The sequence below is a fragment of the Protopterus annectens genome, chromosome 4.part1, assembly GCF_019279795.1.
Source record: "Protopterus annectens isolate FY-2018-M chromosome 4.part1, PAN1.0, whole genome shotgun sequence".
Classification (NCBI taxonomy): domain Eukaryota; kingdom Metazoa; phylum Chordata; order Ceratodontiformes; family Protopteridae; genus Protopterus; species Protopterus annectens.
In genome coordinates this window covers 385,539,056-385,553,377 of record NC_056734.1, presented here as the reverse complement: position 1 = coordinate 385,553,377, position 14,322 = coordinate 385,539,056, and positions in this window count along the sequence as shown.

The following is a 14,322-nucleotide window of genomic DNA, read 5'->3' as shown; positions in this document are numbered from 1 at the left end:
GTCAATTAACAACTAGTATATTTCTGGAGTCCACATTACTTTCCTAGTCAGTGCTGTTATCTGTACCTTACATGTCTTACTACACTACCCTATAACCTTAGTTTGGACAGTGATGTGGCTGTCATCACCGTTATACATGAACTGGTTTTACCTGCAGTATACACCTCTTAACTGGTATACCTGTGGAGGGAATGTATGTTACCACTAACTAACGGTTTCTACACATACTGCCAGATTCCGGGTTGATGTTGTGCACATAGCTATCCAACTCTTTCTGCACAGACTGTGGCCATGTGTTGACCACATGCAGGTGTACCAGGACATATCTAGAATACTGCCCTCTTCAACCTTTAGTGACTTGACACACACATATACGTGCTTTCCTACACTGTTATATTATGTAGCACAATGTGGGTGACAGTGATCAGTGATACTTTATTATTCAGAGAAACTGAAACACTCACAATTCCCTACAATATCAGAGTAAACAGTACCAGTACAGGGTATATATTTTTTTATTTCTCAGCACAGTATTCATATCCGACATACCTGTGGGAGCAATGTTTGTTAGCACTACCTGAATGTTGCCACACAAAGTTCCAGATTACACATTAGTATTATGCACATACATCTCACTCTGTCACTGTACACATTCTGGTCACAGCTTGACAATATGGGGGTGTAGATAGGACATACTTGGCTTATTACTCTTCTAACAGTTTTTTGAGTTGCTACAGTGACAAGTTTATTCACATAGATGTTGGACAATCACTTGTATTTCCTGTTTGCTGGCTAAACATCTGGAATCATTCCACAGACTTACCAGGGGTACAGGGGGACATGCAGCTTCCGCCTTATATTGGGAACCCTGGTACTGGTCCTGCAGCAGTCTCTGGTCATGGTCTTTGACAAGGAGTCCTGCCATGACTCTGGACTCCTGGATGCACCAGCGCTGCGCCCGAAAGCACACACCCTCTCCCCTTCCTGACATAGTGCCTGCAAGGGAAGCTACAACCAGTTATGAGATGTATTCTCACCTCTTGGGTTTAAGTGGGGCCGATTTCCTGCACATTTTCATGATTGGCCATTGAAAAGGCTAAGCTATGGGCAAACCTGCTTACCTAAGGTTGGCATTGTTTAAAGGGATATAACACTGGGCACATTGTGTTAGCTGGCCTACACATTGCTTACACCTCCTAAACTGGCCTGTGCAATGCTTAGCATTGCTTACATTTGACTTTGCATTATATTTCCTTTTTGGCATTGATTTATTATTCATTACATCTTATATGTATGCCTGGTATCCATGATTCATATGTACATACACTGTATGGGGTCCTTCTGTTTTATTGGGGACTTCAACACTCTTTTACAGTTACACCTGACTTCTGGGCTTACTGCTGTACTCCAGTTCACATATTTATATTATGTAGTGGGTTATGGAACATATGTCTGTATACTGATTCATTTCACATGTTCAGTTTGAATTTACTATAGTGAAGACTTGTTTGCTGATAACTCATTCTTCTGTACTGCTCTGATGGCTTGGTGGTTAACTACTGTAACTATAGTGTACATTGTCCTGGGTTCAAGACCTGCAAGGCTGTTTATTTTGTTGATGGGCAGAACAAAGGCCAATGGATACAGAGTGATTAAGGCACTTTTGAGCATTTGTAAGCTGGTATGCACGGGTTTGTGCGAGGGTAAGCAATGCTAACCTCTGGTTACATATGCTTACAGAGAGTTAGCTTCAGAATTGCTTAACCTGTGTGCGCATTGCTTACCCCCATGCAAATGGGCTTAAACTCGCTTACTAGTGCTTAAATATGCTTACTACTGCTTATTGGTGCTTAAACCTGCTTACTAGTGCTTTATTCATTATGACACTGACACCTCACATGTGCATTTCCTGCAGTACTCCATTTCATGAATATATGTTATTTAGTGGGTTATGCAATGAAAATATTGGTCATAACATGCTTTGCCATGGAAAATGGTATGTGCTGCAGTGGGACTCGAACTGGGAATGCCTGCTTGTAAAGCAAATACTCTTCCCACTAGACTATTGCTATGCTGCTTCATTTACATATATCTTCCTTGTAATCCTCTTCAGCCATTTAAGCTGCATTAACTGTAGCTAAGCAATGGGCACACCCACGCACCTACGGTTAGCTTTAATCGGATTTTTAAAAAAATTAAAAAAAGGTTTGTTCATTTTATTTGTATTTACTTGCTGTTGTACACCCGAGGGAATGTTGGTGGGGATATGCGGACACCTGTGAGTGGTCTTGCTTATTTCTTAGCCCTTTCTGCTGTTCTTCGTTGCGGGGGCATGTATATTCTGAGAGCTCTGCTCTCAGACATGCCCCCTGCACTCTTACACACTCCATGTAGGATTAGGAGCTCAGGCAGCGCGCCTCATTAATATGCATGGCATGCTGCCATCCTGCTCCTAAACGGCTGCCTCCATGCAGGACAGAAGAATAGTAAATCTGGGGGACAGTGTAAATGAACCGAGTAAGGTTTATTGAATCTGGCTCATTCTTTTTTAGGTTGAAATCAGAACATTATATTTACATCTTAACAGTTTTTTCAACTGAAATTGACCCTAAATGATAATGTCTCTAAAATGTTTCAAGATAATTATTAAGAAAATTCAGAATAAAACTTCTGGATAGTCAGGCTTTCACTTCTTAATGAATAATCTAATGGCAGTAAAGGGAAGTATACAGCTGAGTCATACATATGGACATGCTTATCAGAACAAGAAAAATATGTATATTTTGGTATAACATAAAAACAACAAAAAAATTAACATTTTCTAGGAAAAATATTTTTGGTTTTCATTTCAGAAGAACATAGTACAGATATGATTCAGATAAATCATGAATTTGATAGCCTGAAAAACACAAAATGCATTCTTATTCAAAACTGAATGGCAAAAAAGCAGAGATTCAAATGGTTATATAAGGCTAGTAGTTTTGCCTAGCAATAAAGAACACTCCCAGGGTTTCAGAAATGCTGCATCACCAACCACAACCAAACCAGCACTATTTACACTGTTTGCACAACAAACCCTAATGTTTATTACACAAGCAAGCAGCCAGACCATTGTGCACAATGAGAAGCCCCTTATCATGGCTACTATACAGACCAGATTATGTTAGACTACCTCACAGCCACATTAAAGTTCAAGCAGTTGAGGTAAACATTGAATGAGCACCTCTGGTAGTCATCACAAGTCAGTGTGCACAGATGGGAGAACTACACTGATACTTGCACTGATGTACTGTACAACAATATATATGCAGAGAAATGCTCTTTAAATGGGAAAATGTCATTGATAGCTAAGGGTGGAGCTGAGAGGTTTCATTATAGCAGGAGAAATCACAGAGATAGAAGAGTACAAAGGGAGCTACCAACCAAAACAAGGATGCAAAACACAACGGACACGGGGATATGATAATACTTGAATGTAAGAATTATGTGAAAATTAGAGGAGAGGTGAGAAAATAGTAAAGTAACATGAGGGACTGACATACACTAGTTCTAACAACATCTGAATTTGGTATTGTACCTGTACTATAATGTGAATGTCATTAAAAAATGGAAAATACGAAACTCTGAGGGGAGAGAACCCATCAGCTCAGTTCACTTGAATTAGAGCCTCAGTTCCTTAACAAGGTGAGCCACAGAAGCACTCAAACGACCAATAACAAAATTTGAAAGATGGTCCTCAAGGGATTTGAACACATGCTTTCCTTGATAATATTCTCAATACCAGAGCATTAGCAAGGTGAGTGACTAAAACATTCAGACTGAGGGTGTTATAAAATTCTTATTTCAGGGGAATTAACACATTTGCAGACTGATAGCAAGAAAAGAAAGACAGACCTCAAGGGATATAAGCCATGCATTTCTTAGTGATATCCTTGATAGCAGCACATTAGCAAGGTGAACCATAGAAGTACTCAGACTTATAGCACCATAAAATACACATTTTAGGGAAATGTAACACATTAGCAGACTGTAAACTGAACACTGTAAAGTGACATACAGTCACCCACTCCTTGAAGTCACAACATACAAATCACTTCATAAGTACATTGAGACATGAAGCAGTTAGACTAAAAGCATTAGCTTTACCATATTTACAATTTACATGATGGGGAGCAACAGTACTCAGCTAATTTGTGTGATGGATGGCAATATCCATAGCTCATGACATGGATTGGACTTCATTTTCACCATAGGATGAGAAGTGCCATTTCTCATTGGATACATATGAGCATTAGTGTTGCTCTGTATGACTCGTGCCAACATATGAACACATTAAGATGATTTTGTTTTACAAGCCTTTTGTGGGCATGTGTGTGGTGTGTTTGTCTAGTTTTTGGCCAGATTAAAGGTTGGAAATTAGAGTAAAAATAGATGAAAGGGGAAGCTTGCAGAGGGTAGAACACAAGGTGAGAAAATAAGGAATGAGCAGGATGGAGGTGGGATAGGAGCACACCTCTCAACTTCTTAGTTCAATAATCCAGCAATAGTGGTAAATAATCAATGACCTCAACCCTCAATGATTTGTCAGAAATGTACACATTTTATGATGAACATATCAAACAATAGGAGCCAATCATGTTTACATTAGTCAGATGTCTGGAAAGTTGAAGCGTATGGGTGGGGCTATTTTTTATTATTCATTTATTTATTTTATTTTATTTTTTTGTGGGACAAGTGCCCTTTTATTTGTTTGGAAAAGAGAAAGCTGGGGAAGGAAATCAGGGATGTAACAGGTGAGTACCAGGGGGAGATTAAGTAGCAGAGAAAAATAGACATAATGAACTGGGTTTGGGTACAACATACTGGGTGGGCATGGACACAAAAAGGAGGGGAAGCATGCAGTCAGGGATAGGACTGGATGTTCACAGGCGCATTCTCTTCCAGCTTAAAAACAGTGTGGTTACCCATCACCTTGGAAACCATCTCCATTGGATCATGCCTCTGAAAATGGAGTCAGATTTGGGCAGGAGCATGACTCAACAAGCCACCTGAGCATGGTCTCCATGTTGTTGATGCAGACATCCACCCTCCTGTCTATTATCTTTACAACAAGCTCTGCCATCTCCTGATGGGTGGCAAAGGTGTTGCATCCACTTTCACTGTTACTAGAAGATATTACTGTACCACCGTTTGGTGCAGGGTTACCTGAAGCAGTTCATGCAGGTAGGGAAGGAGATGTAGAGGAAACTATGCCAGGCTGGGACTCAGATATGCTCAGTGCCTCTGGTAGTGGTGGTGCAGGCGGTACTACAGCGGGTCTATATTATAACTTCAAAGTTGTAAAACTTTGAATGTTATAATATCGAACCCACTACATTGAAGGATAAAAATAGGGAAGCCCCGGAACATCGAAATCTTACCTAGGGCAAGATTTAGGTGAGCTGTTCTGTGGCTTCGCTATTTCCTCCACTGTGGTGCAATAGTTATGGACCTTAGGGTTAGGGTGCAGGATAAGGTAAGGGGATAGTTTGTAATGTATGTATGATGTAGTGTAGGGTTGGGTTTTGTTAACTGTATGTGTGTGTATTAATTAGTTTGTTTTGTGTATAGCTTCGTAGGGTATGTGTGCGATAGTTACGGACTTTAGGGTTAGGGTGCAGGTTAAGGTAAGTGGATAGTTAATAATGTATGTATGGTGTACTGTAGGGTAGGGTTTTGTTAATTGTATGCGTGTTGGTTTATTTATTTTGGTGTGCTTGTGTTGTGTGTATATTTCTCGGAACAGCAAATTGTTTCCCTGGGAAAAAAATTGCTATTCTGAGTGTTTGATGTTATTATAATTCGAAATTCCAAGTTTGAACTTATGGTGTTCGATATTTTGGAATTTCAAATATATATTATATAGACCCACTACTGCTGCCACCTATGGGTGGAACAACAGGTCTTTCCAGAGGGATTTGTACAGATTGCTGTACTGATGCATACAACAGTAAAATAAATGGAGAAATGGAGAGAAAAAATAAACCAAATAAATATATGTAAGAGAAAGGATACAACAAAAAATGTGTGGGGAAAAGAAATACAAACACAACTAAAACTGAATTCTTAACTATGCTGATCCTGATTCAGTTAGGCAAAATAACCTTTTACTACCAATTCCAAAGCCAGAATTTAATCAACATATTTTACTGAATATAACATGGGGGTGCAATGCCAAAAGCCATCCTTACACACAGTCTGACATAATAAAATATTAACAGTGGGAGTTATTTATTAAAGAGACCACATTTATGGTTGTGGATAGTAATGCGGTTTGAGTTTTGACAATAATAAAACTGCACATTTACAAAATAAACATGCCGATCACACAATAAATTATGTCCATCACAACTAACAGATAAGGGACAGATACTTCTACTCTGTATTATGAAATGCCCAGCAATCTACTATTTGTGGATTTTGCATACATGGACTGGGTAGTGGTGCATTGGTATTACTGGGACAATAAATATAGCTTTTCATGACAACTCAACTTTGTTGAGGGCAAATGAACCCAGAGCCATCCTAACAAATTCAGAGCAAATAGATTAATGTAATGATCCACTTGCCCATCTATACAGCAGGACGCATGCAGATGCATATGCCTAACATTGCACATTCATACTGCTACCCTTGAGCTTTCCCAGTACTAGCAGATGCAGTACAGCTGTATTAATGATACACATAATTATTTTAAATGCCTATAACCATTACTATGAAAACAGATACTTCATCTTTTTTTTTATTATTTTTTTTAATTTGGTTTTAAAAGAATAGATAAACAAATCAATTATAAAACAAACAACTATTTACATTGGTCCACAGCTGATCAATACATCAAAGATATACATATGAAAAACAATTAATATTTTTCAAGCAAGTCTTTAAGTTTAAGCCAAGCTTTATATGAATATGTAATATTAGAATTTCTCATCTTTATAGTATGCAGTTCACTACTACAAACATTTTTTCCATATTAATGAATTCAACATAAGAGGGATAATTTTACTTTTTTCAATTTTTAGTAATTGTTTTTCTGGCTATATCAAGAATAGGCCAAAGAAGAGGCACTTGACTTTTTGGTATTACCTCATGAATTGGAGCATTAAACAAATCTGCCCATAGAGCTTGAATTAAGTTATTCAATTCTTTCCAAAAAGGGGTGATGACTTCATATTTATATAGCATATGCATCCAATCAGCTATTATTTCAGAATCACATCTCCAGCACTTAATCCTATCTGATTTATATATAACATTATAATTTTGTTAGGAGTGACAAACGGTCTATGTAAGAATTTCCAAGTGAAAATTTTCCAGTATAATAAAGATGTGGTTTTATCTGTAGATTTTAATATTATTTTCTTGTATTCTGCAGATAAGTCTTCATTATTCATTTTTGAGGAATAGTTCCAATAGGAATTGTCTAAATATGTGAAATTTAACTTAAGAATTTAATACATTTGTGACAAATATAATTTATTTTTCATTGCATTATTATTGATATTTATTAAGAATTCCAATAATTTAAGGAACAATTTCTTATCTAGGTGAAATATCTTATTTATCTGTCTTTTCACAGAATCTCTAAACATTTGTAAAATTAACCAGTTCTCAGAATCTTGATTGTATTTGGACCTTAAATGTTCAATAGTATAAATATCAGTACCATTTAAGAATTGATGCCAATAAATTAAGTTACTTTGTTGTTTCAGTACTAGCATTTTGTTGAAGTTATGAGTTTCTAAGCAGTCATTTGTATATGCAGTTGGAAATATAGAAAATATTAAGTCTTTAATATAATGGTTAGAATATGTGAACTTTTGGAAAGACAAAATTATGTTATTTGAATAAGGAATTTGAGAAGAAGGTGTAATTCCATTTACACAGAAATCTTTTATAACCATATAAAACTATCAGGAACTATTTGTTTATGACTGGTTGTGATATATTTATTATTTACTAATAATATTTCTTGATATATTTATTTCCATTTTGAATCATAAGATGAATTTATCCACAACACTATAACTTTTACAATTGTTGAGGTAGCATAAAACTGAATATCAGGAAATCCTATTCCACTATTGTCACAATCTTTCTGAGCCAATCAAAGGAAACTCTTGGTTTATTAGAATGCTAAAAAAATTAAGTGAAATATTATTTATCTTCTTCATAGTTTTTTTTGGGTGGGAGTAGAGATAGTACTAAAAATTGTAAGACAAACAATATTTTAGGGAGAATTACAATCTTGATAAGTATTAATCATTCTCCATGGTAAAGAAAAATCTGTTCAAATTTGTGACCAAACCTAAAATTTTATCAACAACCTGTAAAATGTGCTTGTATCATTTCTTTACTATTAGACATAATAGTTATACAAGATACTTCATTTGATTGCTATTCCAATTGAAAAACTATTTTTGTATATTTTTTTATTAATTAATAATGCACTTGTTTTATTATGAATAAATCTTAAGTTCGAGATTTCTTCAAACTGACTCATAGAACTAATTATATATTCTAATGAATTTTCTATATTTCCTATTGTTACTAAATTGTCAGCAGCAAAGAATTTAATTTTTACTTCAAAATCTTCTTTTATTTTGATACCACTAATGTTATTATTGGATATAAAACTATTAATAAAGGGTTCTACAGCTAATGAAAAAAGTAAAGGTGATAATGGATAGCTTTGTTTTGTGTCTTTTTGTAATTTAAAGCAATTAGAAAAAAAGAACATATTTTAATCTAAGAACAAAAGTTATTATATAACTTAGAAATTAATGTAATTAGCTCAGGTGAGAAATTATATACTTTAAGTGTTTTAAACAGGTATGACCAATTAACTGAGTCAAAAGCCTTATCTAAATTAAGACTAACGATAAAAAGTTTTTTATGCTTGTTTGCGTACTCTATTAATGTGTTACTTTTATTATATTATCCTGTACTTGTCTAAAATAAAACTAGTTTGATCATTGTTAATTAATTTAGGTATAAGTAGATTATTCTGTTAGCTAAAATGTACATGAACATCTTATAGTCCACATTTAAAAGTGAAATGGGTCTGTATTATGTACATTTTCTAGGATCCTTATCTTGTTTTAAAATAACTGATGTAAGGGAATATTTCCATGATGGGAGACTTCAACAGTTGTTTTTATTTTTATATATAACTTATATAATATTTTAACTGCATTATCTGGTAGTATTTTATATAGTTCTGGTCTAAGACCATCTAAGCCTGGCACATTAACTTTTTATTTGATCTTTTATTTCTGTTAAAGTGAATGGTTTATCATTTTTTTATTTGTTCACTTGTGATTTTATTATTTATATTTTCCTTTAGAAAAGTTTCAACTATATCATCATTATCTAGGTTATTTATATTATTTTTATATTTTCATAAAATATTTTAAAGCCCTCAAAATACATTTAATATACGTTCTTTCTATTTTTAGTATTTAAATGTGTTATAATTTCTTTGATATGATTTAGTTTACTCATTTTCTTTGATTTAAGATCAAATGTATGCAAACTTAAAGGATTTACTGAATATGCCTGAAGTTTAAGTTTTTCTGGGTTTATTGAAACTTTTTGATTTAGAATTTCAACATATTTTGTATTTTAGTTTTTAAGTTCAGACTAACTGATAATGTCATTTGGTTTTAGATTTAACTTTAGTTTGTCTATCTTGGCCTGTAGTGTGTTCAATTCTTTGTCTCATTCTTTTGTTTTGCTAATATAACAGCTTGTAACTCTTCCATTTAAGTAAGCATTTAGTGAATCTCACAGGACAATGTCAGATACTTCACCATTTATGTTAATTTCTAGGAAATTTTTGATCTCTTTAACATACCAAACCTTGAATCATTTTATTTTAGTAATGTATGCTGGTAATCTCCTATGATGTATTAAACTGTCAGTTTTTAAAATAATATTAAAGATTATAGCATTATGGCTCAATAACGGACATGAAACTATTGACACATCTCTGACATGTGATAACAGATTGTTTGAAACAAAATGTTATCAATATTTGTTTGTGTTCCATATCCATATAAATAATGGGTAAATTGAAGTGAGTTTGTTTTCCTCAGCTCATATTTATCCTTTAAATTCTTTAGATTTACAAAGTTCATAAGTGTTTGGCTGAAGATGTGATTCTCAGCTTTCTACCTACAGTGGAATCTTTGTCTGATAAAATACATTTAAAATCACCAGCCATTATGACTTCACCTTTCATGTAATAGGCTATAGTTTCTAAGTATATATATTTTTTGCATCTTTAGCTGCAACCCTGGAGTCCTATAACAGTTCACCAATGTATATAATTTTCTGTTCCACTCAATTATAACAATGCTTAACATACCATTTTTGTCAGCACAGATATCTATTACTTTAGACATTATTGGTGAGTTCTTCCATAAAATGAGGGTGCCTCTTCTTTTATTACAAAATCCAGAATCTGATAAAATCAAATAGTTATTTAATGAAAGTTTATTTATATATTTATTAAGTCAGTGTGTTTCCTGTAGAAATACTATTTGAGCTTTATGTAATTGCAAGTATTTGAACAGACTCTCTGGCTTCACTGAATTATTCAATCCATTAATAGTAATAGTTATGCATTTAAAATCAGACATTTATATAACAGAGAAAAATAGGTATAATGAAATCATATTTATGTAAAGAACATATTATATACTTTATATACAGTAATATGAAATCTTCAGTTATGGACAAAACTTTTGAAACAAATAAAAAAATACCTAATGATATAGCCTAAATCACTCAACCATGGAATAACATTATTCCTAGTTTGTTGAAAAGAATGAACAGACTACATCTCAAACTCTCCATTAGACTAACAATGCTTAGCTCATGCTTCTGATTCATATTAATGTGTCTCATATTTTTAGTATGCATCATCTTAGATAAAGCCCATCAGTGAGTTATTATGAATAAGAAAAGCTAAACTGCTGTTCAGAATCGTTATTATAAGTTGAACAAACTGAATATCTCTACAATCATCTTTCCCTTTATCTCACATTGGTCTACTATAGGGAGGAAGTCAGTTGTTATTTTCATATTTAAAAATTTATAGGTCAGATGATTTTATATTTTTTCTGTTTTATTTACTGTGTGTAAACTTGTTCATGGGATCATAAGTTTATAAATTAGTACTGGGCTAATTGTCCTTGTGAGCCATTTTAAGCACAGCCATTTACTCCATGTGAGGATCAAACCCAGCATTTTGTGCCTATAAGGTAAATGTCTTAACAACTATGCCAACCTCCCACCCTTGTAGACATGTTTATATTCTTTAAATTATATACATATTTATTTATTTTGATCTCTTTCTATTTCAGTTTGTGCACTATATCTTATACTATTACTATAGTCCTAGGTTTATATTTTAGCTATCCTAGTGGGCAGTATCATATAACAAAACATTTATATTTACCCTTATACATTTGACAATCTTTAATCTAGTACTACTGTTAGAATCAGTCCTATTTCTCCATAAATAATATTCCTAATAGCATCTGAACAAACACCTGAAAAATCTTTCTTTTTAAGATTAAAACTTTCCATAATAAATAGTTCTGAGATATTAAGTTTTATCATTAAAAAGAGACAATAACAGAGACTTAATGTTTTATCATAAGTGTCATTCTAGTATACAAACTATCCTTTTGTTATACTACAAGCATTCAGAACTATTTAATAACTGACAGTGGCTTAGAATGCAATTTGCTGTTTTCTGCTTATTATCTAACTTGTACTCATTGACATCTTAGCATATGATTCAAAATACTGTGATTATTTACTTTTAGGCAGGAAGAAGTAACCTGGATAGTTCATAGAATTTTCAGATCTCCTGTAGCATCACAAAAGTGCTCATGACTCTAATTAAGCTGCTTCAAGCTGGTTCTCATGACAAGGGCTTGCAAATGAACAGCTTATCAGCTACAATTCACTCAAAATATGCATGAGTGAATCCAAGCCACCTCTACATTATACATCAATCCCTTGAACCCTTCCAAACCAGTAAAAAACAACAAAAAACATTTCAAAGTATGTTAACCACTAAAAAGCTATTGTATTTAAAGAAGTAACATTTAATGTTCGGTAAGCACTATTTGTGTAAGATGTTTAGTATAAAGCAGACTGTCATTTTTTTAAATGAGACATAGTGTATAAGCTTGTATTAAAATAATGACAGCGATGTGTGATCTAGGTTTACCTTGTAAAAGTGTGAATGTTACTCTAATTATTTGATAACATTCCAATAATAACTTTTATATAAGAAACTATATTTTTTATACTTTGTTTATAACATAGCATAACTTTTCTGAGTGCTATTACATGTTAAGTATACCATCAGTAGCATTCAGAACTATGTAATAACTGGCAGTGGTTGAGAATGCAATTCACTGTCTTTTGGTTATTGTCTAACTTGTATTCTTTGACATCTTAGCATATAATTCAAAATGTTATGATTATATACTTTCAGACAGGAAGAAGTAACCCGGACAATTCTTAGAATTTTCAGAACTCCCGCAGCAGCACAAAAGTGCTAATGATTCTAAATTGTTTCAAGCTGGTTTGCATGATAAAGGCTTGAAAATGAATAGACTATCAGTTACAATTCACACAAAAACCCTTGCATGTGAATCTAAGCCACCTCCACACCACACAACAATCCCTCAAACCCTTCCAAACTACCAAAAAAAAAAAAAACAACAAAAACCATCCCAAAGTATCCCAAACACTAAAAAGCCATTGCACTCAAAGAAACAACATTTAATGATTCAGCACGCACCATTTTATGAGATGTTTAATATAAATCAGACTGTCATTTTTAAAGGAGACATAGCTTATAAACTGGCATTAAAAGAATGATAGTTATGTGTGATCCAGGCTTAACTTGTAAAAATGTGAATGCTACTCTAATTATTTGATATCATTCCAATAGTAACTTTTATATGTGTAAAAAGCTATATTTTTTATACTTTGTTTATAACATAGCATGTCTTTACTGGGTACTATTGCATGTCAGGCATACTATCAGTAGCACACTACTGATCCATTTTAAAAACCCAGAATTTAACGTGCCTCTTTAGTGTCATTTGTTACATCCTGTATTATGTTTAATAGTACATTACTCAATTATGCCAAGATATCAGAAAGTGTGCCACCTACTTTTTATCATAATAATGATTAACTTTGAATAAAATTAATAGTTTAACCTTTTAAACTCTAAATGAAAATAAGTGGCTTTAATTTCATACATAGCTAAAAGAATCAAACTCTAACATTTTAAAAAGGGAACTAGTAAACATTTGAAGTTGGGAAAGAAAGAAAGAAAGAAAGAAAGAAAGAAAGAAAGAAAGAAAGAAAGAAAGAAAGAAAGAAAGAAAGAAAGAAAGAAATGATTTATCTTGTAAAAAGTAATATTCAGCACCTGTGCATAAGTATTCAAACACTTCTTTAAATTAATAAGAATTCATGGGTCTATATTATAATCTCAAAGTGTCAGCTCTCCGAACACCTAATGGTCGACCCATAAACAGCGAAAGCTGAAAACTATGAACGGCCACTTCCGCAAATTTTTTCACAGGGAAAAAATTTGCTTGGCCGTTATTGGGAATTTGCCCTTTTCTCCAATGTACATTGATCTTGGAGTTGGTATATTTAGTTAGGGGGTGTGGGGGGCACAGCCCCCCTGCTTTATTAGGGTTTGAAAGAAAGTTTGTCTGTTCGCCGGCCAAGTGGATTTTTTCCTGTGAAAAAATTTGGGCAGGGGCCGTTCACAGTTTTCAGCTTTCGCTGTTTACGGGTCAACCTTTAGGTGTTCGAAGCGCTGACAATTCGAGGTTATAATATAGATCTAAATTCATAGCCATGAAATACATTGATTTTAATTTGCCCTTCAATTTTTTACTGTTTTTCTTTTGTTAACCAACCATCTCTTGTTGTATTTCTCTTCAAAGAAGTTGATAGATTCAAGTCCATTTCTTCTGTTTTTTTCTAAGATTTTATTTTTCTGTATAAAGTCCATTGTATCTTCCAAGGTGTTAAAAACTACTTTCCTTCTGGAAGATGAATCCTTATTTTTGCTGGAAACAAGATTTTTGCTTTAATATTGTTTTTCTTTAAGGCTTTAACAAGTAGCACACATGCTTTTCTCTTTGACATCACTAATGTTGGACAGTCATTGTCAAATCTTATAGTATTTTCTTTAATTTTAACTGGATAATTAGTCCATGTATCTTT